The sequence below is a fragment of the Castor canadensis genome, chromosome 2, assembly GCF_047511655.1.
Source record: "Castor canadensis chromosome 2, mCasCan1.hap1v2, whole genome shotgun sequence".
In the NCBI taxonomy this organism is placed as follows: domain Eukaryota; kingdom Metazoa; phylum Chordata; class Mammalia; order Rodentia; family Castoridae; genus Castor; species Castor canadensis.
Genome location: NC_133387.1, coordinates 98,054,895 through 98,077,710, shown reverse-complemented (window position 1 = coordinate 98,077,710; position 22,816 = coordinate 98,054,895). Strand labels below are relative to the sequence as shown.

General features: G+C 43.3%; 1 pseudogene; it reads right to left on the bottom strand.

Annotated features, from left to right (window-relative positions):
• Positions 1-20,315: 20,315 nt before the first annotated feature.
• LOC141420949 (U2 spliceosomal RNA) lies at positions 20,316-20,483 on the bottom strand (annotated as a pseudogene).
• Positions 20,484-22,816: the final 2,333 nt, after the last annotated feature.

Sequence of the window (22,816 nt, the reverse complement as noted above, 5' to 3'; positions counted from 1 at the left end):
AGACACTTGGGTGCAGCATCACCTCCATGACTTGGAAGGGTGGCCCCACACCTTTGGTCTCTGTGGCAGCTCTATCCATGTGACTCAGCTGGGTGGCAGTCCCATCCTTTGAAACTGAAGAGGAGGCAGCCTTGCTCTTGGAGCCTAAGATGGGAGTGGCAGCCCTGATGATCTCCAAATTGCCTTTGGAGTCCTTCTTTCCTTTTCTTGAAGAATGGTGCGTGTTCCTAGCAGAATGGCTTTATGGTCCAATCATATCAACTCCAAGAGGTCAGATAGTCTTCATTCCACCCTACCTCCTCAGTCCACTAGTTCATGCTGGCAGTTGTCTCTGCTGGTGTAATTCCATCTCTACTTCTGGCTTCGTTGAGATGGCTGATTACATTTAGTTGTCTTCTTTATCAAGTGGTTGTTCAGCCACATCCTTAGTGTTTTGGGCACAACCTGTCTCATTTTTTGCAATACGGATGGGCTAAGAATTTTCCAAACCTTCAAGTCAGGTTCTTTTTTGCTTAACAATTCCTTCTTCAGTTCATCTCTGTCTTTCCTCTTATCTTACTCTAAGAAGCCAAGAGGAATCAAGCCCTTCCTTTTACACTGTACTGAGAAATCTCTGAAGCTAACTGTCATTACATGTAATTTCATTACATGAAAATTCTATCTTCCACTAGACATTACAATGCAGTCAGCCAAATTCTTTGCCACTTTATAACAAAGACCATCTTTCCTGCAACTTTTAATAACATGTCCTGTATTTCCATCTGAGACATCACCAGAGTCTTCCTTAATATCTATTCCAAGATTCCTTTCCAGTCTCTTCTGTACTACTCACTATTCAGTTCCAAATCCATTGTCACATTTTTAGGTATTTGTTATGGCAGCATGGTACTTCTCAGCAAAGTCTGTCTCAGGTTCTCCAGAGACACAGAACCAACAGAAGATGTAGACACAAGAGCGATTTATTGTAAAGAATTGGCTCACATGACACCTGCAGTTGGTGAGCTGGAAACCCAAGATATCCAGTGGTGTAGTTCCACTAAAAGTCTGAAGGACTGAGAAGCAGGAGAGAAGATGTTACGTTCCAGTTCAAGTTTGAGTCCTAAGGTAGCTCAAAGATGGTCAGGCAGTGGCCAGGCACAGAGGCTCAAGCTTGAAATCCTAGCTACTAGAGAGGCAGATATAGGAAGGATCAAGGTTCCAGGCCAGTCACGGGAAAAAAAAAAAAAGTTCCTGAGACCCCATCTCATCTCAACCAATAGCTGGGTTGAAATGCATGCCTGACATCCCAGCTGTGTGGGGAAGCACAAGTTCTAGGCCATCCATCCTGAGCATAAAGTGAGACCTATCTCAAAAATAACCAATGCAAAAAGGACTGGAGACATGACTCAAGCGGGAAAGTGCATCTTCCTAGCAAGAAGAGGCTCTGAGTTCAACCCCAGTACCATCAGGCAGAGGGAATATATTATCCCTTGCTCAGTCTTTTATTTTATTTAGGTCTGTAATGGATTGGATGAGACTCCCACAAATAGGGAGGGCAATCTACTTTACACAGTCTAATGACTTCAATGTTAAACTAATTCAGAACACACGTAATGCTTAATCAAATATCTGGGTACTGCATGGCCCAGTCAAGTTGACACCTAAAATTAACTATCATATAAGGATAATAGTTTCCTTTCCCAAAATGAATGAGAACAAGACTGCCTCCAGAATGAAGGGAAGTCTGGAAAGTGGCACGTGAGAAATAATTGAAAGAACAGAGTATGATAATCCAAAGGAGTTTTAGCACAGGCAGATGGCTGCTTCAAATACCCAAAGGAGTTTCTCGTGGACAAGAGAGCATGCTTGCTCAGTGTGGTCCTGAGGAAGGGCAAGTTTGGGCAACAAGCTCTGACTACCATTTGAGGAAGTGGAGAAGAGCTTGGTGTTCACAGCAGCAAGTTACTTCAGCTGTTAAGCTAGCTGTGCCTGTTCCTACACAAGGAAAATAGATTGTAACAGTGCCTACCCTAAAGCATTGTGAGCACCAAGTGAGATTCCACACCAAAGAGGCTTCCAGTGCCATGAGTTTTAGATCAAATATAATACACTAGGAATTCTGGCCCGTCTAAGCAAAGTAATTATTTTCCCACTATCATAAGTATCCAAGAAGTACCTGGAAGACCACTTATGGAGAATATTAGAATTCATATGCTGTGTGTGCCATTTAACTAGAAGACTTTTTATTTACTAGGGATGGCATCCAGGCCTTGTGCATGCTAGGCAAGTGCTGTACCACTGAGCTTTATCCCCAGCCCTTAGCAGGCTTCTATGACTACTCAGGTTTCTATCACTACTCAAAGTGTGGTCTGGGGACCAGCAACATCAGCAGCACCTGGGAGGGTCTTACAAATGCAGAGTTTTGGACTGCATCCTGTCCCCTGAATCAGACTCTGAATCTTAGCAAGATCCCTCTGCTCCAGGCATGCTCACTACAGTTTGAGGAGACCAGCTCTATCACAGCCACTGCTTCAGGGTTCTGTGATGAAAGGGACCAGCCAATTCAATGGAGGCTCACAGGAATCCCAGGTTATTAATTAGGTTTTCTGAAGACTCTAACACTTTCTCTGCCAGACTGAAGAGATGTAGCACTCTCCTCTGTTCCCCGCCTTTGTTTTTATTTTTTAAATTTTACAGTTACAATTTATTTTAGAGGTATTTCCATGTCACCACATCTTAATGGTGTCATTACAGTCTTACAGCAGTGCAGTCACGAATGCTACGAGAAAATTGAATTGGCTCCAATGCAGTTGCTATATTAGGGGACTATCTGAGCATAATGTAAATTTCACATTTGCTTATGTATGATTTTGTCTGCAAGAAATACCAGGTGAGTGTGGAACCCTCCTGAGATGGGCTATAAGAGGAATCCATAAGCAGCACAGGCACACACCTTCTCCAGTCACCCAGGCTTCCTACTGAGCTGTGAGCCACACCCATGCATGAGATGGGGCTCTCTGGAAGAAAGACTCCCAATTCCTTAGGAAAGAGATCTGTCACTGCATTTTGCCTTTGCAAACCAAATGCCCAAATCTCTTTTCTGGATAGTTCACTCCAAAACCTGGAATGGCAAATTCACAAGTAATACAGACATTTAAAGAGACATTAAAACCTGTCAAATACAAGAGACTCACATTTCCTTCTGACATTAGAAAGATTCTTTTCTGAATACTTTCTGGAGGCTCATGTGATTAAAACAGGAGAAAAAGAGTGAGAAAAACTATGTTGCCAGGAGGTGGCGCCTGGTGCACGAGCTTGCCAGGACATAGCCTAGGAAAGAGAGGCTGTTGAAACTCAGCCTTGCAGGGAAGAGAGCTTCCAAAATAAGTTGGCAGCTAGGAAACTTTAGAGCAGAGTGGTGGTCAGATGAGGTGGGGATTTTAATTGCCCAACAGCAAACCAGAAAACTGAAGAACAACTTTTTGCTCTCCTCCACTAACTCCTCAACATTAACTTTTGATTTTTAAACTCCTTCTGGTACATAAGAATTACTCAAGATGTGTTGACAGAGTCAGTGTGATGGACCCAGACCAAGATTCAGGTCAGCAAGTTCTGTGTTATGTGAAAAGCATTCAGGTGGACCCTGATGGGGTAGGGTCATAGAACACAGCCATAATTACAGTAGTCCCCCTGTTTTTGCTTTCTGCTGTTTCAGTTACTTGCAGACAACTGTGGCTTGGAAAATTATAGAATGTGAACAATTCATAAAATTTAAACTGTGTGCTATCCTGAGCAGTGTGATGAAATCTCACACTGTCCTGTTCTGTCCAGCCCAGATGGGAATTGTCCCTTTTCCACCATATCCATGCTGTATACGCTACTCGCCTGTTAGTCACTCAGGAGCTTTCTGGGTTATTAGATCGACTGTGCAACATCATGTGTTTGTGTTCAAGTGGCCCTTATTTTACTTAATATTGACACCAAAGGGCAGTTTGAATATTCCAAAGAGAAGCTGTAGCGCGTTTTAAGTGAAACTTGGGTGTTCTCAATTTTTAACAAGGAAAGGAAAAAAACTCATACAGAGATGGCTAAGTCTACAATAGGAAATCATCTACTGTGAAATTGTGAAGAAGGAAAAAGAAATTGTGCTAATTTCACAACCACACCTCCAACTGCAAAATTTATGGTCACAGAACGTGATAAGTGCTTACTTAAGTGGGAAAGAAAAAATGGAAGACATTAAATTTGTAAATATATTTATAGGAAAAAAACATAGTGTCTATAAGGGTGTGGTGCTACCCATGATTTCAGGCATCCATAGGGGGTCTTGGAACACGTTCCCCTGTGGATAAGGTGAGGTTACCATATTTTAGTTACAACAAAAATGTTACAGTTCTAGGTTTGAATGCAATAAGAAATGACATTGAATCTCACCTCCCACTTTACAAACCCCTTTCACTTCTAAGCTCTTGAGATGCAGGATTATCCTTCTAAAAGGTAGAAAACTGAGCCACCAAGCCAGCCCACAAACCAAGCCTTTGGCTTCTGGATCCAGTGCCTCTCTAAGGTCCCTGTCAAAGTGAGACCAGAATAAAAGGTTACTCCAACGGTCTCAAAACATAGTGCCTGGACCAGAATCACCTGGGAACTTGTTAAAGCCTGATTGGGGGGGCCCCACCCAGCTCTGCAGAATCAGCCACTCAAGGGTGGCTCAGTAGTGTTTTAACAAACCTGCTAGTGCTGCCGAGGCTGTAGGATGCAGCTTGGGAAGCACTGGGTTATTTCAGCCAGACCCTGAAACCTAAATCATCCTCAGAGTTCAGATCCCCCACACAGCTGCTGGAGAAATCCCAGGGATGGAGAGTTGGGGAGAGGTGGACTTAGGGCAGGCCTGTTTCTCAACCTTTCCCTATCTAGTCATAAACCAGTCCCTGGGGACCTGCTGATGATTTGTTCTGCTTCTCTGCCTGGCCACACCCTGTTCCTATTTCCACCCTTCTCCCCAGGAGGTCTATCTGATATCAGATAAACTTGTATCTGACTCAGCCCCTCTTCTTCCCTCCCGCAGGCCATCTGGATCCTGCGGACCTCAGCCCAGCCCAGCCTGGGTCCTGGTGCAAGCTGGGCCTAAGAAGGAAGGCTTGAAGGAGCACCAGCCCCACTGTCCAGGTCCTTGGTCCCTACTGCCTACTGCTTGCTGACACACACTGCATACTGCTAATCGTGACTGTTTGGCTCTTGAAAACTGAGAATTCCCAGCCTCCCACATGTAGTTATGTGATACCTCCTTTCCTCTGCAGAGCCAGGCTCAAACACCCGCCTTTGTGACATCTTTCTACTAGCCCTCCCCACCTCCCCTTTTCCAGGAAAAGTGAACCAGCTCTTCCTCTGAACTCCTGTGATTTCTTGGGCTTACCTCACAGCATTTACCTCACTGTTTTATAATTCTGGACTTATTCTTCTGAAAGCCTTCTTGGATTCCCAGTGTCTATATCTGTTCCTGGTTCAAAGTAGGGCATCAATAAATGTTCCTTTGACGGAATGAATGTTTGATTTCCTCCTAATTTCAGGCTGAGATCAGTATACTGCATTTATGTACCTGGATTCAGAGCACCTGGAGAGCAGTGAGGTACTTAGCAAGCAAGGGTGACTGTGTACGTGGAGGAGTCAGAGCATGTATCATTGCCTCCTGGGTCATCCTCACTGGGTTGAATAATCTAGAGCCCTCTCTGCACTCTCCACTCCTTTTACCTCTTACGAACAAATGTGGCATCCCTGGACCCTTTCTCTTTAAGCCAAGACTGCCAAATCTCACTAACTGTTGAAAGAATAGCAGAAATTTTTGACTTCTGAATAAGGAAGCCACATAATTTGTCACCCAAACAGGGGTTCTTTGGAGAGTGAAAGGGGCAGTAATACTAAAGGCACAGACAGATAGGGAGGTATGGGCACCCCAGCTCTGAGCCAGAGTTGCTTGAGCCCACCTATATTCAGGAGCAGCTTTGGCTAGGCAGGGTGCCCAGGTAGAAGATGGACAGGGAACAGACAGCCAAAGGGTTTAATGCCTGAGGTTGACTGCATTTTTCCATGCAAACTAATGCCAAATTTTGAACTAGGCCAATGTAGGAAGACATTAAATCTCAAAGGTCATGTGTGACCTCTGGCTGCCTCAGGGATGTCCTTATTTTGGGATTTCCCAGACTTTCTCAGTGAGTTCCCTCTTAGAACCCTTCTCCCCAGGTCCCCTAGATGCTCAGCAACCCCAGGAAAACACTGACCTAATCACAACCTCCAATCTGTGTAAGTGCTCTGACTAAACACTGCTTTCACACATCTCATCTCTTGGGCCACACAATGGCTTTCTGGGAGGGGTGAATTTAGAATGACCAGTCACAAAAACACATAGCAGCAGACTGTAAGTAAAAGGAATTCTGTGTGTACAAATATACCCTCTCCTCTGATGGGCAGCCTTTTGCATGATTAAATGTAGTCATGCCATCATGTATAATCATACTGTACCAAATCAGGGGATGAAATTATCTTCATATCAAAGCATCCTCCAGATTACAAAAGGGTCCTTTTAAGAATCAACTTCTTGGCTAGATGCAGTGGTTCACACCTGTAATCCCAGCTACTTAAGGATTGTGATTCATGGCCAGCCAGGCAAAAAGCTGGCAAAATCCTATCTCATCAAATAAGCAAGGCCTGATAGAACACACCTGTAATTGCAGGTACAGGGGAGGCGTAGGTAGAAGGATTTTGGTCCCACGCTGGCCCCAGGCAAACAGCATGAATGAGACCCCCTATCTGAAAAATATTAAAGGAAAACAACAAAAGCAAGCTGGGGTGTTATGGTTTGTACTGTAGAGTGCCTGCCTGACAAGTAGGAGATGCTGAGTTCAAATCCCAGTACTGCCCTCCCCCAAAGCAGCTTCTACACATTATTACAGACTTAATAGTGGGAGAAACTAAAAGGCGGTGTGTTCCAAATAACATTAAAAATAAAAGGGCTGGAAGCATGGCTCAAGTAATAGAGTACCTGCCTAGCAAGTGCAAAGCCCTGAGTTCAAACTCTGGTACTGCCCCCCAAAAATTAAGATAGCAAGTCATGTTAGCTCACAGCTGTAATCCCAGCACTTGGGAGGTTGAGGCAGGAGGATTTTGAGTTCTAGTCCAGCGTGGGCTACATGGGAAGATCCTGTCTCAAAACAAAACAAACACAAATCAATCTGAAACTATTATGCTAAAAAACGAGTTTTTCTACTCTTATTTTTAAATGGTCATTTTGAGGCAGGCTAGATCAGGGAAAACTGAGAAATAGCAGCCGGGAATTTGCAAATAAGCATTGTACTAATGAATAGCTTGATTGAAAGTGTATAAATACTGCTTTCTCTGCTTTAAGCCTTTTACCTCCTCTAACAAGCTGCAACATTTATTAAAAAGTTAAAAAAAAAAGGGGGAGTGGGGTGGGGTGGGGGAGCAAAAAGCAGCTTTCTCCTTCTGACCTTGCCCACTTGCCCAGAAATAATTCGTGCGCTCTGGGAACTGAGCAAGGGTATCTTAAAGAAGGACACTTATCCTAGGAAAGACCACCTGGGAAAATGACTCCTTTGGGCACAGGAAATTTTTTTAAAGATGACACCTATCTTAAAGAGAGCAGCCTTTGAAGTCTTTGGCCCAGTTGATAAAACAATGTAACAGCAAAAATGATAAAATATAGCAAGTATCAGAACAAAGAGGAGCTCTCTCTCCTATGGTGAAGTTAAGCTAAGCCCCCAACTCTCTTTTTCTCTATAAATACCCCTGGCGTAAGAGCACTCATTGCACTTGTTATTAGATGTGTCCTCACCCGTGTCTGGGTGTGTACTATCTTTCTATCTTTGCTTTGCTTTACTAATACATTTTCTTGGTCTCTACCTTGATGTGTCCTAAAATTCTTTTTTGTGACAACATCATGAACTTGGTACCCAAGGTCCATGTGGAGAGGCCTCCTCCCATGTGGAGACCCGGTCACTGGAATGTGGCGGTTCACTAACAATTTTACCAGCCATGTTTTTAGTTTTCTAGGTAGAAAGCACAAGTACCAGATGTGCAGTTCAATATTAGAACCAGAGAGTGAAAGAGCCCAACGAACTAGGTGACAGGCCCCAATTCACATAGTTACAAAGGGGCAGGCATCAGAGTAGAATTCTGTCTCCATCGGCAAAGCCTGGGATGTTCCCCTCAGCCAGCGCTGTCTGACACCCCTCCCAGCCCCCAGCCCCTGATACCACCAACACCCCCACTCCCCTGGGTCCTTCCAGCCAGGAACAAGCTGTCCAAGGTGCTGCTATTGGCTGTCTAATCAGGAATCTTCAGCACTTGATCCACAGGAAGCCAAAGGTCTAAGCCAGACCTTGTCTCAGCATCCTTCAAGGCCCAGCAAAGTGTGACCCCACACCAGACTTGGTACCCAGGTAGCACATTCAGCCCTCCCTCCAACACCCTGGAAACCAAGATATTTCTCCCCAATATATGAAGGATTGTGGAGCTAAAGACAAGATGCAAGGGAAATCTCTGCCCTCCACCTGTTTCCCTAAAAGCAAGATGAAAAAAGTCCTAAAGACAGCATGTGGACTCTCCTTTAGGACTCTGCCTTATCAGCTCAGAGGCCAAGGCCCCCAGGAACCTGGGAGCAGATGGCTCTTTTGCCAGGATTTCCGCCCACCTTTGGAGCCTAAGACTGTGGTGCTTTTTGTCTTGTCATTTATCTAACATGTATTACTCTTCGCTGAAGAGCTCATGTACGTCAAGACCGTAGGCCATGGCCTTGAGTTACTTTTGAAGTGAGGATACTCCTGTGTGATGTGCACTGCATACCTGAGTAGATTTACTTGTTTTTCTCATTTTTCTTTTGTTACAGAGTTCTGTTCTGACTAAAAATTTAGGTGGACCGAGAACAATGAAATGTTTCTCCTCTAATCTTCTACATCCCAGGGGAGGGAGTTTTTGGTTCTCCCTAGTACCATGCCCTCTCTTTTCCCATCTCTGGGCCTTCCCCATGCTGTCCCCTGTCTGGAAAGTTCTTGCTTACACTGGATTAACTGCTGACTTTCTCTAGCCACAGGACCGCGAGCTCTGTGTGTGCTTTTTGGTTTGCTTTTCTCTTTAGCACTTGGGTACCTGGTACATCATTACCTTGGGGGTGATCCAGCTTTAGGTGTTCCTTTCTTTCAGCCCAAGTAGAAAGTGTCCACAGTGACTTCTGAACTGAGAACGCTTCCAACACTGTCATGCAATTTCTTCAGAATTCCACGTTACCTTTGTATCACCATTAAATTAAAAAACAACGGGAAGCTGGGCATGGTGGTGTACACCTGTAATCGGTAATTCCAGCACTTGGGAAGTGGACGTAGGAGGATTATGAGGCCAGTCTACACTACATACAGAGACCCTATCTAAAAAAAAGTTAAAGGGACACATTACTAAGCAACTACAATTTTTAAACAGTTGTTGATAAAAGAGATAGTAAATAAAAATTTCCTTAAGACTTTGAATTCCTAACCAAAAAAAAAAAAAATCTAGTACACTTGCTGTTCTGGCCAATATTTCTGTTTCTCTTATTTTTAGTGACATATAACAATATGTTTTATTCTTTCTATTAAAGTTTCAAAATTAAAAAAAAAAAAGACTTTGAATTCCTAAGTAATAGTCCCTGATTTCTTTTGCAATATGTAATGTAAATACCAGTCCGGAGGAAAAGCCTATTCACAAAGCAACAAAAGACACAAACTACATTGAAATAAATAAACTTAAAAAGAAATGCTTAGGAATGATATAAAGAAAGCTACAAAATTTTGCCAACATATGTACAGATTTTAATAAATAAACACTGGGTGAGAATTCTAAAAATTAAAATATTAAATTAATCCATGGTCTTCACTATCTAAATCAAATCACTATCTAAATCAAAATATTAATGTTATTTTTCTGACATTTTTGCCATGTAAAATATGTCTGTATGGGAGAATCATATGCAAAGATAGCCCACAGATTCTGAAAAAGAAAAACAATGAAGGCTTGCTCCCCCTTAACACTCAAAGACATGAACAAAATTGTTCATAATAACATTATTGATAATAGCCAAAAGTTAGATAAAATCCAAAATGTCCATCAACAGCAGAATAAATTGTATATTCATATAGCATAAGAAATGAATTCTTGCTACACCTAACCCATGGGTGAGTCAGACATAACAATGAGTCATCAAAGACTGTATTCAATGTGATTCATTTACTAACAGCTCAAAAGTAGGCAAAACAAGTCAAGGGTGATAGAAATCAGAAAAGAGATTACCTTTCGGGAAGTCAAGGCTGGTAGGCGAACAAGGGAGGCCATTGAAGTGATGGTTACAAGTGAGTAAGCACTTTTTAAAAAATCCAATATTGGGCTGGAAGTGTCAGTCAAGAGGCAGATGACAAAAAAGCCTCAGATGACAAAACCAGGTAAATATACTGATAGTTTCATGCCTGCCTAGCAGGTGTGAAACCCAAAGTTCAAACCCCAGTACCACCAAAACAAAAGTTTAGCAAAAATGCAGCAATGAAAATAAATCTGCTGTTGTATTCAATAACATGAATGATAAATTCATAAAGATAATTCTGAGTGCAAGAAGTAAGACACAAATTAGTACACACTGTCTTTATATTTATATAAAACTAAAACAGGAAAATCAATCTACTGCGTCCAATGTCACAGGAATGGTTTTGAGTGAAAAGGTGAGAGCAGCAAATGATAGGGAGGAAGCAGAAGATGGTGGAGTATTGAGTTTTTTCTGTTTCTTGGTCTGGGAGGTATTTACACAGGTAGATTCCCTTTGGGATATTTGATCAAATCATATGTATAGTTTTCGTAATTTGTGTATCTCTGATATCGTTGAATTAAAAATTTTATTGTATTTATTTGAGGTTCATAACATGATGTTTTGATACATGTACATAACATGATTTATCTTCATATATATGTATATATATGAACATATACATATAGAGTGAAGTGATTATTATAGTCAAGCAAATTAACATACCATTATATATCTTCCTTCCTTTTTTCCCTCCTTCCTTCCTTCCCTTACTTTCTGTGTTTGTGTGTGTGTTAAAAACATCCAAAATATACTCTTGGTAAATTACTGGTATATAGTGTTAGTAATTATAATTTTCATGTTGTAGATGAGGTCTCACCTTATTTGTCCTATATAACAGCAGTTTGTACTCTTTGACCTACATTTTTCCACTTTCCCCTACTCCTCAGGGCCTCCATCACCATAGCCACCACCATACTGTTTCTGTGTATTCAGTTTCTTTTCTTTTCCCTTCTTTTTGTTTTTCTTGTTTGTTTATTCTTCAAAATTTTTTTGCTTTTCAGTTTTAAAAAATATATGCATTCCTTTTGATCTTGCAATTCTGCTTTTAGGACCTTTCCTAAGGAAAGAATAACAAAGGCTCCCCAAAATGCACAAAGATATGTATTAAGGTACTGTTTATAATAAATAAAAAAAATAGAACCACCTAATGATCGGTTGACTGGATGAATAATTTATGAGACATGCTCAGTGAAACACTATCCAGATCAACTGTAAATGATACAGATCTGCATTTACTGACAAAGAAAAAGTCTCATTTAAAGGCTCAGATGACAAAAGCCGGCAAATATACTGATATTTTCAAATACAGCACCAAAGTATTTTCTGTAGTAACTTAGGGTGGAAGGTTATGCATGATTATTATTCTTTTTGATTATATTTTGTCCCTATCCTTTCTAGGGACATGCCCCCATGTTTTAAAATAAAGTCAGTCCTTTTATTTACCTTAAGACAGCCCAGCCAACAAGGTGTGTGGTGTTTGTGCCTATAATCCCAGGAATCAGGGGGCTGATGCAGGAAGGTTACAACTCTGAGGCTATTTAGCAAGCCCCAGGCCTGTCTGAAACAAAACAAAACAAAATTAAAAACTCCTTTTTTTCCCAGACCAATGAAAGTAAAGAGAGTTGTATTCAAGGATTTGAAGGACTCAACATACGTAAAGCCTTTGTCATTGATTGACACCAAGAAGACACCAGTTAATGTTACTGTCCTTGTCCTGTCTTTGATATGTCCAAGTAACCTAAATTTCAGAATTTGTATTTCAGATGCACAAAAATCATTTCAAAAGATGCCCAATTTTCTACGGGCTTAAAAATCAGTCTATACTCTGTCTTGTTCTGATGAAGTTTTATTTTTTTAAGTAAAGGAAGTGAGATTGCTGGGCCACGGCAGAATTCTCCTATTTAAACCATCTACAGGTTGAGTTGCTGCACTTGATCCGAGTTTGGTCTATGAAGAAGCAACACTGGAAGGGACCTCAGGAAAACCGGTCATTTGTGAGGTTCTCGACTATACTCCTCTAGACTGTGGTAATCTAACAGCATAGAGTTGGCAGAGCTCTTCTGGAGAGCAGTAGGTGGGCTCTTGGACTACATTTGTCTACTCAGATAGTTAACCCAGTGACTTCAGACAGACAGGACTTGCCCCATCCAACCATCCCTGGCTGCAAAGTTTCTGTGCTCTAAGTGTCCATTCCCAAACCAGAAGCACAAACCACAGGCATAAGTACAGCATTTGGTTGTCAGGGAGAGAACTGGGATCCCTTTCAGAAATCATCTCATGCCCCACCAGTTAGGAAGTCCCTTCCCCAATGTGACAAGTCCTACTGTAAATCCCAATGCCTTCATGAAGTTCCAAAAGAGGAAAATGTAGTTATTAGTACATGAAATTTATGTGACTTAGGAGGCGGAAGTCTATTTACAACGTGACACTGCAATTTTTTCATTACTATAGAAACTAAAAACAAAGATTAGTTATGTATACTATGATACACGAGACTACATTGACAAGAAAATTTTCCTATTTTATTCAATGAAACAGCTGCCCTGTCTCTTCACTTCTTCAAACAACAGTATCTAAAAGTTACATACCACTTAGTGATACTTCATTTGTGGTAACTTCTCTGGTCCCCGTAACTACAGAAAAGGCAGGTAATATTTTGTGGCCAAATTACAGTGAGGTCACTGAGATAGTCAGCCAATCAGACCCAGCAGTCCAAGCCTTGGTAGTCTACTTTGTCCTCATCCATCTCTTTCAGTGGCTTTTGTGGTCTGGCTAAAGTCCAGTCTCCCTGGTTCAGGCTTCTTGGTGATAAAACCAGAGCTTTGAGACCTCCATGCACCCCAGAGATGGCTTCTGGCCACCATCAAGATTGGATGGCTGGAGGTACCGCTCAGTGGTAGAGCCCATGCTTAGCATGTATGAGGTCCTGGGTTAGTCTGCAGGACACACACACACACACACACACACACACACACACACACACAGAGTTGGTAATGCTGGGTTAGTCATAGTTGACTGGGGATGACATTGCTGAGATTGCTGGCCTCACTACCAGCCAGATTGCCAATCCCAAGTAGAGACCAACCCCTTTGTCCCATGGAGGTTGCTCCCACCAACTGCCAATAAGGAGACACTGAAGGCGCTCCCCTTCATACCTAACGGTGATGTTCGATTGAGTTGTCATTGCAACCTCCAGGGGAACTTTTAAAATCGAATCTCCTAGGCCCCACATGGACCACTTACATGGGGTTCCCTAGAGGGTGGGCTCAGGCATCAGTACTCTTTAAAATTCCCAGGTAATTCCAACATGAAAGCAAAGTTAAAGACAACTGTTTACTGTCTGTCACTGGCAAAGGAGGGGCTAGACCTCGGTAGAAAAGAACTCCAAAGTGAACTCTTAGAAATGATTAGGAAATGGGCTGGAGATATAGGTCAGTGAGAGAGTTCTGGGGAATGACTAGAAACCCAGCACAGGACTGCAACCTGGCTCTCCTTTCTTTTCAGTTTGTTTATTAAAGACATTAAAGTGGGCAAGATTCAATTTTCTTGTGACAGGGAACCAAAAAAGAAGCATCAGTAATAAACACACAACACACCATTATTATTTCAAATTAGGAGATAACTGTGCTAGGCTACTTAATCCTGAGTACTGCGCAGGTGACCTAGCTAAATTTCTACTCCACCCAAATCTTTTTTTTTTTTTTATTGGCCATACTGGAGTTTGAACTCAGAGCTCACACTTGCTAGGAAGGTGCTCTATGGCTTGAGCCATGCCTCCAGCCCCAGATCTTATGTATCTTTGAGGATAGGTTGCCTGTAGACCTGAAGTCTTCTTCAGTGGGCCAGCCCAAACAGGTTGGATCTAAAAGGTCTGCCAGAGTGATGCCAGACAACCCCCAACTTCATTAGAATCCTATCTGAATGCTAAATGACATACCCTCTAGTGCCATGACAGTTGACAAAATTGACATGGCAGTGAATGGAAAGAACCATAAATTTGCAAAAAGAGGCAGTGACTGTATTCCTGAAAATCTTCACCCATTCACAGAAAAGACATAAAGAATGAGTATCCCTTTTATTAGTTTCTCCCCTCCTCCATAATGGGATTTGAACTCAGGGTCCCATAACCTCCCCTTCATGTTTTTACTATCTATCTATAACCCCTGCCAACTCCCATGGGTTCTTGGCCATTGCTCAATTGGTTCTTGGTCTTGTTATTGATTCAACATCTCTGACAGGGACCCCTTTGTTAGCAGATTCAGAAAAAAGGGGAAAAGTTTGTGTTTTCAATAAATAGATCAGAATTCGATGGTCCTTGATAGTTTAATCCCTTATTCATTCATTCTTTCTTTTACTTTAAAACAAATTCCAGAAATTGTGTCACTTCTACATCCTTCCTTGATGTACATCTGCACATAATATTTAACCAGTTTTTGAGTATCAAGGAAGGCGTTCTAGAGGAAGTAATACGTAAGCTGAAATCAGAAGGATGGAGTGGGGCTGGACTTGCAGTTCTGTTTTAGAGTGCTTGCCTAGATTCCTGGATTTCATCTCTAGCAACAGACACGCATGCATGTGCACACTCAGGCACGTGCTGAAATGCAGGCAGGAGAGCTGAAATAAAGAGTGGGGGATGCTGTAAAGGGAACAACCTGTGCAAAGACTTCATTATACATTTCAAGGAAGAGGGAACTGGAGTATTGAAGTGAAGAGTTAAGTTGTGTTCCTTTTACAAATGCTGTGAGCCTCAGGTTCCAGAAGGCCTAAGTTAGCTAGAAGAATGAGAAAGGAAAAAATAGCATCTGAAAATGTTTCTCTAGCTTACTCTTGTGATTTGATGAAAAGGAGCAGCATTAATGAACAACACCTGAAACAGAAACTAGAGATGTCCACTGCATGGAGAAGGAAAGACTGGCGTTACAGTTCTTCCAGCCTCCATACACTATATTCTCCTGGCCTCCATCTCAAAGCTGGTGCTCTCTTTAGAGAAGGACATGCCTGAGTGACAAAGGGAGTGCTATGGTTTATGTACCCCTAGGCTGCATGTACTGACATTTAATTTCCACACGAGGAATTAAGAGGGCAGAAACTTAACTGGAATTTGGTGTTTAGAGGTAGGGCTTTTGGGAGGTGATTAGGATTAGATAAGGTCATAAGCGGATAAGATGGGACCCCATGATTGAATACTGGTGGTTTTATAAGAAGAGGGAGAGAGATCAGAAGGTCTGTCTGTCAGCTATCTGTCTGTCTATCTATCTATCTATCTATCTACACACACACACACACCCTGACTTTTTACATGTACCTCCTCAGGACTCTGCCAGCAAGAAGGCCATCACTAGATGAAGGCAATCACTAGATGCGGTCACGCTACCTTGGACTTCCAGGACAGTGAGCCAAAATAAACCTCGTTTCATTACAATTTACCCAGTCCATGGTATTGTGTTACAGTGATGAAAAGTACAGAAAGCTTGACCAGGACCCTCTTGAACCAAGCCTTCCCTGCTCTGAGTGTCCACTTTCAGTTCTTCCTTGAGGCAAAGAACATCTGGTCTATCTGGTCTCAAGGCATCACCTGACCAAGCAAAATACATATTCAGGGGACTTGGTTCTCTTTCAGAGCATCCTCCCTCCTTGCTGGCAGAGGTAGGCTGGCTCCCTCCTTCAGGCTGTTAAGTCAGTAGTGGGAGCTTATCTCATGGTGGTTAATTTCTTCTGAGATTTACTCACAGAAGTGGAGATATCAGTGTTTTAAATAGAAGAATGAAGTGCACAATACACTGCTGAGTACGCAGGCCACGAGAGATCAGAGCTGGCAACATCCACCTGCAGAGACGGTACTTGAGGTGAGAGGCCACGTTAGGCCAGTGCCCCGGGGGGATGCCAACATTTAAGTGCTCAGCAGAGCAGTCACACTGCATCTTGGTTTTATTTCCTTAAGCTCTATAATTGCCTCTGTTTCATTATTTTTCTTATACTCAATTATGTTCCCATAGTAAAAAAACAAAACAAAACTGCAAAACCATTTATTATAGCACAGTACTGTGGCCCAGTCTTTGGGGATAGTGAGATTGGGAAGAATCAGGGGTCCCATTCTACAGAAAGGTGGGGTGCAGGCCTCACTGCAGGAGCTGATGAAGCCTCCAGCTCTAACGCCCTTCCACTGTACTCCCAAGGTCCCCAACCTAACAGGTGAGGAAACTGAGGCCAGAGCAAGGGCGGGTTTAGAATCCAGACTCCAATTCTGAAGCCAGAGCTACTTGCAGATTATCAGAGGGAGCCCCTTTGCCCTGGTTCTACATATAAAAGCCTGATGCCCAGAGCGGGAAAGAGACAAGTCCAAAGCCTTGATGATCCAGGCTCCCGGCCTGGAGGTCCCGGTAGAGGTCGGACCCGGCCTCTACATGCCTCCCTTCTGTTCTCCAGGCGGGAGCGAGGCCCCAGCAGCAAGGATGTGGGTTTCCGGCGCAGCCGCCCCTGCTCTGGGATCCCCTCTCCTCCAGCAGCCCGCGAGGCCTACGTGGGCTCGCAGATGCAGCCTGCTCTCAGTCGTCACGGAAACCTCCTCCCTGGTCTCCAGGGATCACAGCTCTGCCTCTCTCTGTCTTGCCTTCCTTCTTCCCCACGCCGTGTGTGGGTGGGGGCGGGGGGGAAAGAAATATCCACCAATGAGAGAGAGGTATTCCCATGACGTCAACAGTACCCGGGAGGATTTCGAGGCTTTGGCTTTAAGCACACCTGGAGCCTCTGGCCAGGATTTGGTAAGAGTCAGAGAAACAGTTTCCTCTCCTCCTAGGTGTCCCAAGACACCTATTGTGTTCCCTCCAAATGCATCTCATCCCTTTCTCCCACCTGTCCCTTCTGAATTCAGTTTCAGTACTGGCACCACCTTTACCTGCGGCCCTTGGGTACAGCAGGCATGGTCAGAAAAAGCTTCTCTGAGTAATCCGGTCTCAGACTTTTGAATTTGAGCCTGAATTCTAAACTCTCACTCCAACCTATGCTCATTTATGATCATTTATGCCAAACTAAGCGAACGGATCATGATCAGACATGGTCCTTAGAGGGTGTCTTTCTTTCCTCCCTCCCTCCCTCCCTCCCTCCCTCCCTCCCTCCCTTCCTTCGTATTTAGGGATGGGGTCTGGCTATGTTGCCTAGACTGGCCTGGAACTCAAGTGATTCTCCTGCCTCAGCTTCCTGAGTAGCTGGGACTACAGACAAGTGCCATTGCACCAGCTGAGGGTGTCTTTTGTTAACAGCATACTAACAATCTCCCAAACCCTACTGCTAAGAGGTGTGGTGTTAGGACTACCTCTCTGGCCCCTGCATGGTGTCCATCCTCTCTCAGTAGGTTCTCTCCCCCTCAGTCTCAGCCTCAAGGATTCATCCAGGAACAACAGGGCTGATTTTGAAATGCTTCTTCAGCCTTGTCCTGAGCTATGGTCCTCAGGAAGTAGTAAGTGAGACATGGGACAGGGACATGGTGTCAGGGTTTGAGGAAATTGGGAGGTGATCAAGGAGAAAGATACTGTCAGAGATTTTTCAATGCTGCAGATTGGTAAAAAGAATTTACCAAGACAAGCAAGTAGGAGGAAAAAAAAAAAAAGTTGATAAGGATACAGAGAAGTAGTGAGCAGCTGAGCCTAAAGGAGTGCTGAATGAAGGTTGGGGTAGGTTTATTTATGGAATGCAAAGCGAAAGCAGAACAAAGGTGCACCCTCAGTGAGAAGATGGGCAGACTCAAGAAAGAATGCTGTGCTGGAGGTTCCAAGACCTCAAACTTTTATTGGGGTGTGTAGAGATGGGGGTGGTCAGTCCTGGAAAATTGGGTTATGTGTCATTTACCTCTTGAAGACTGAGGTACATGTCATCAACTCCTCCCACGTGTTGGGTGGGGAATGTTTTGGGCCTTGGATGGTCAGACTAGGGCTGTTGTTTTGTGTGGGCTCCAGGGGCTGTATGTCAGCAAGATCCTGCTGTATGTCACAAGCCATTTTGTTAACATCAGCCATGGTTCTCAGCCATCAGGTTTCTCAACTGCCTACTTAGTCCTCAGCAGATGTGACCACAATTATATGAAAGTTGAGGGTAGAACTGTGGTTACCAGAGGCTGGGGACGGTAGGAGGGAGGGAGCAGTGATGGGGAAAGGTCCATCCGTGGGTATTAAGTTATACTTAGGTAAGAGCAAGAAATTCCAGTTGGGCTGGGGAGCATGGCTGAAGTAGTAGAGTGCATGAATTCAGAATGTAGTGCAGGAAAAAAAAATTCTGGGGCTGGAGGCATGGCTCAGGCGGTAAAGTGTCTACCTAGCAAGCGCAAAGCCCTGAGTTCAAATCCCAGTACTACCTCTTCCTGCCCCCCAAAAAATAAAATTCTGGGGCATAGCAGTGTGTCTGTAGATAATAGTAATGTACCATACATTTCAAAAACTAGAAGAAAGCATTTTAATGTACTCACCATGGAGAAATGATAAATGTTTGAGGAGAAAGATATGTTTAGCCTGAGTTAAACATTGTACAATGTATGCATGTATCAAAACGTCACATGGAACCCCATCAATATGTATATTTTTAATGTATACTTTTATGTATCAGTTAAAGAGTAAATGAAATTAATGGAACAAATAAAAGGTATGACCATGAAAGGCAGGGACACATTGGAAAAGAACCAATTCCCTGTGTACGAGAACTGGCTGCCACAGCAGAAGGTGCAATGAGACTGAGGAAAGAGAGAGAAATAAAGTGCTATTTATGGAGGATTAATGGCCAGAGCTGTATTTTGGGTGGCAGCAAGACAGGAGCAAAGGGTTAAATGTTAAGTTAAACTAAGGCAGGCCACAGCCAGCTGCAATGTACCTGGCCTTTCTAAAAACCTACTAACATGTCCAAAGCCAGTTAAAAAAAGGAACAAAAAAGAGTCAGGGCTGAGCATGGTGACACAGAGCTAGGCAGGAGGATGGAAAGTTTGAAGCCAGTCCAGGCTACATAGCAAGTTCCAGGCCAGCCTAGGTTACATAGTGAGCCCCATCTCAAAAAACCAAAACCAAAAGCAAATCCAGCTTCAGCATTAATAACTCTCAAAGCATTCTGCTGACTATCCTGATGTCTGTTTGTTCTATGGGATTAGGATACATGCCTTTCCTTTCTCCTCTCCCTCTCTGTCCCCTCCTCCTCCTTCTTTATGCTGGGGTTTCCTGGTGGTCCAAGGTAATCACAGGGGTCCTTATAAGGAGAATCAGAGCCAGTTATGGTGGCACACACTTGTAATCCCAGCACTCAGGAGACTGAGGCAGGAGGATTGTAAGTTCAATGCCAGCCTGGGCTACATAGTGAGACCCTGTCTCAAAAAAGATGGGGGACTGGTGTGGTAGCTCATACCTATAATCCTAGCCTCTTGGGAAGTACAAGTAGGAGGATCACACTCTAGGCTGATCCAGGCAAAAAAATAGGAGACATTATCCAAAAAATAACTAAAGCAAGAAGGACTTGGGAGTATGGCTAAAATGGTAGAATGCTTGCCTAGCAAGCACAAGGCCCTGAGTTCAAACCCCAGTACTGAAAAAAAGGGAGGGGGGAGCAGAGAGATCAGAATGAGAGTCAGAGGACATAGGACGATGGAAGCAGAAAGCTTAGTGATAATGTACCATGAGCCAAGGAATGCAGATAACCTCTAGATGTGGAAATGGCAGAAATTTTTTCTAGAGCCTCCAAAAGAATGCTGTTCTGGCAACAACTGGTTTTAATCTAATAAAACCCATTTTGTATTTCTGACCTCTACAACTCTAATAATAAATGTGTGTGTGTGTGTGTGTGTGTGTGTGTGTGTGAGAGAGAGAGAGAGAGAGAGAGAGAGAGAGAGAGAGGTAGAGAGACACAAAGAGAGAGAGAGACAGACAGACAGAGACAGAGAGACAGAGAGATAGAGAGTCCTCCAAGGGGTTGCTGTATTACTGGAGGTACTGCCAAATCAGATTGATGCAAGGAGTAGATAGAACAAGCTATTTTGCTCCGAAAATCTATTTAATATGTTGTCCTCAAGTAAATATTCAACTCATAATAATAGATACTACATTTGATCTTAGCCAAAAAGCCAAGAAGCAATAAAATTGTGTAGCCTTTGTGGTAAGTTTGTTACAGCAGCAATAGGAAATGAATGAACCAGGCTCACCAGGCCCTGCATGGGCTGAGCTGCAAGCTCTCCCAGCATGCACTGTGCTCCCTCCCCACTGAGCTCTGCATTTCAGCCAGGCTGGTTCCTTGTAAACCTTTCTCTGTGCATGCAAGTCTCCATGCCAGGAAAGCTCTCCTTTGTTCTTCTTTGTCAAATACCATTTGTTTCCTATCCCAGTTTATTCCTCCAGCCCACCATTCCTTCCAGGCAAAGCCCACTTTTGTTCAGGAATCTACTCTTTTCTTCATAGGACAGGCCAGTGGTCCAACCTAGTTCTGGGGTGTGTGTGTGTGTGGGGGGGGAGGTGAGTCATCTTGATTGTCTTAGCAACAGGATAACTCATTCCCCTTGTCATTGAATAGACTAGGTACCATGTGCTTCTAGCCAGAGAACTCAGGAGATTCCTGCTTTATGATTTCAGGAAAAGGTTTTCTGGGAGAGTATGTTTGTTTTTGCCATGCTAGGGATCAAAACTATGGCCTTGCACATGTCTGGGCAAGAGTTCTACCACTGATCTCTATGCTCATCCCTGAAGGTTTTTTTTTTCCCTAATATTTAAATCATTTATTGCTATTAAGTACAGCATCTCCATATGCACACTGTACATACACAGCTTTTTCTTTCTTTCTTTTTTTTTTGCAGGACTGGGGATTGATCACAGGTCTTTGTGTATTTTAGGCAAGTGCACTCCCAGTGAGCTACAGCCCCAGTCCCATAGATAGTTTTTTGAACACTGGAAATCAGGCTCAATTACAGCCTGCCTGCTTTGCACATCCTGCAAAAGCTCACCACCATATCTTTGCTAAAAGAGATAAAGTAGAGCCTTTTAGTTATAAGATGCCACACTGCCATGGTGCTTTGGAGTACCCCTGCTCTGCTGCTGAAGGACATCTCTGAGACATGTAAGTCCCTCTCTGATCCCCTTCTCTCTGCCCCCACTTAAGCCTCTAGATAATCTCATGCTGTGAAACCAAGCACTGCCCAACAAGCTTGTGTGCATGGCAGGGATCCAGCCTGACATGACGATAGCTTTCTTGGTCAATGCTTCCACTGGTCATGAAAAAAATTAACTCTAATGAGACTTAACGATGATGACTTAATTGATGAATGAGTGAGTGAGTGGAAGAGTGAATGCACACTGTCATGGAGCAGAAGGAACTTGCTCCCAAGTATAGCAGTTTCTAGATGAGAAGCACTCTGTGATGCTGTCCTATGAGTGTGCAGGCCCTGATGTTATCTAAGCCCCTGTCATAATTCCTGGTTCTGGGTCTAAATTAAGAGAACATGACAAGGCTGGGCATGTAGTTCAAGTGGAACAGTCCTTCCCTGACATGCATGAGGCTGCAAGTTCAACCCCAGCACCACAAAAGCCACATTAGAGAAAATGACATCATCCATAGGGAAATGAGAAAAGTAATTTATTCACAGTTTTGGCCAAAATTGGAGAGAGAGAAACTCTCAATCTGTCCTTGCCTTGCTCACAGCAGCGTCACAATTGTACCCTTGTACCCATTCACCATTACCCTGGCCCCCACCCTTCCCAGGCTACTTCTTTGAGGTCAATTTTGGCTTCCAGTGGCTGTATTCCTGACCTCTCCTTCTTTCCAGGGTCTTCATACTCCATGCTCCCCATCTCACTGGCAAGAATTTCTGATTCTGATGTGAGGTACTAGAGTAGGGTAGAAAAAGCATGAAGGACTCAGTTTACTGGTATAGGACTAAGTACTAATAGGTATTCTCTAGCTAGCACAGACAACCTGGTCTTATAAACTTCACTTCCCTGTCCCCATAATTTGTCACCTAAGGGTCCTTTCAGGGCTAAGATTCAGGGAATACAGAAGGGGAACAACTTGAGTCTCTAGCTCCTTCAACCAGAGTCCCCTAGTTCCTTCTCTGCTGAAATGCCAACTGAAAATATATGGACTCAAGCCATATTTCATGTTTTAATAAGTGCCAAATACAATGTCACACAGGAACTACTTTTATTAAGAGGGCTTAGGCACAGTTAAAACTTCCCTCTGCTTTAAAAAAAAACTTGCCCTGTAATAAAAATAGCTTATTCTTAGCTGTGCATGGGCACATGCCCACAATTCCAGCATTTAGGAGGCTAAGGCAAGAGCATCGTGAGTTTGAGGACAGCCTGGGCTACAATAGCAAGGCCCTGTCTTGAAAACAAAACACACACACACACACACACACACACACACACACACAAATAGCCTATTCTTTGTGTAATCCTCACCATAACTATAGTTAGACAATGA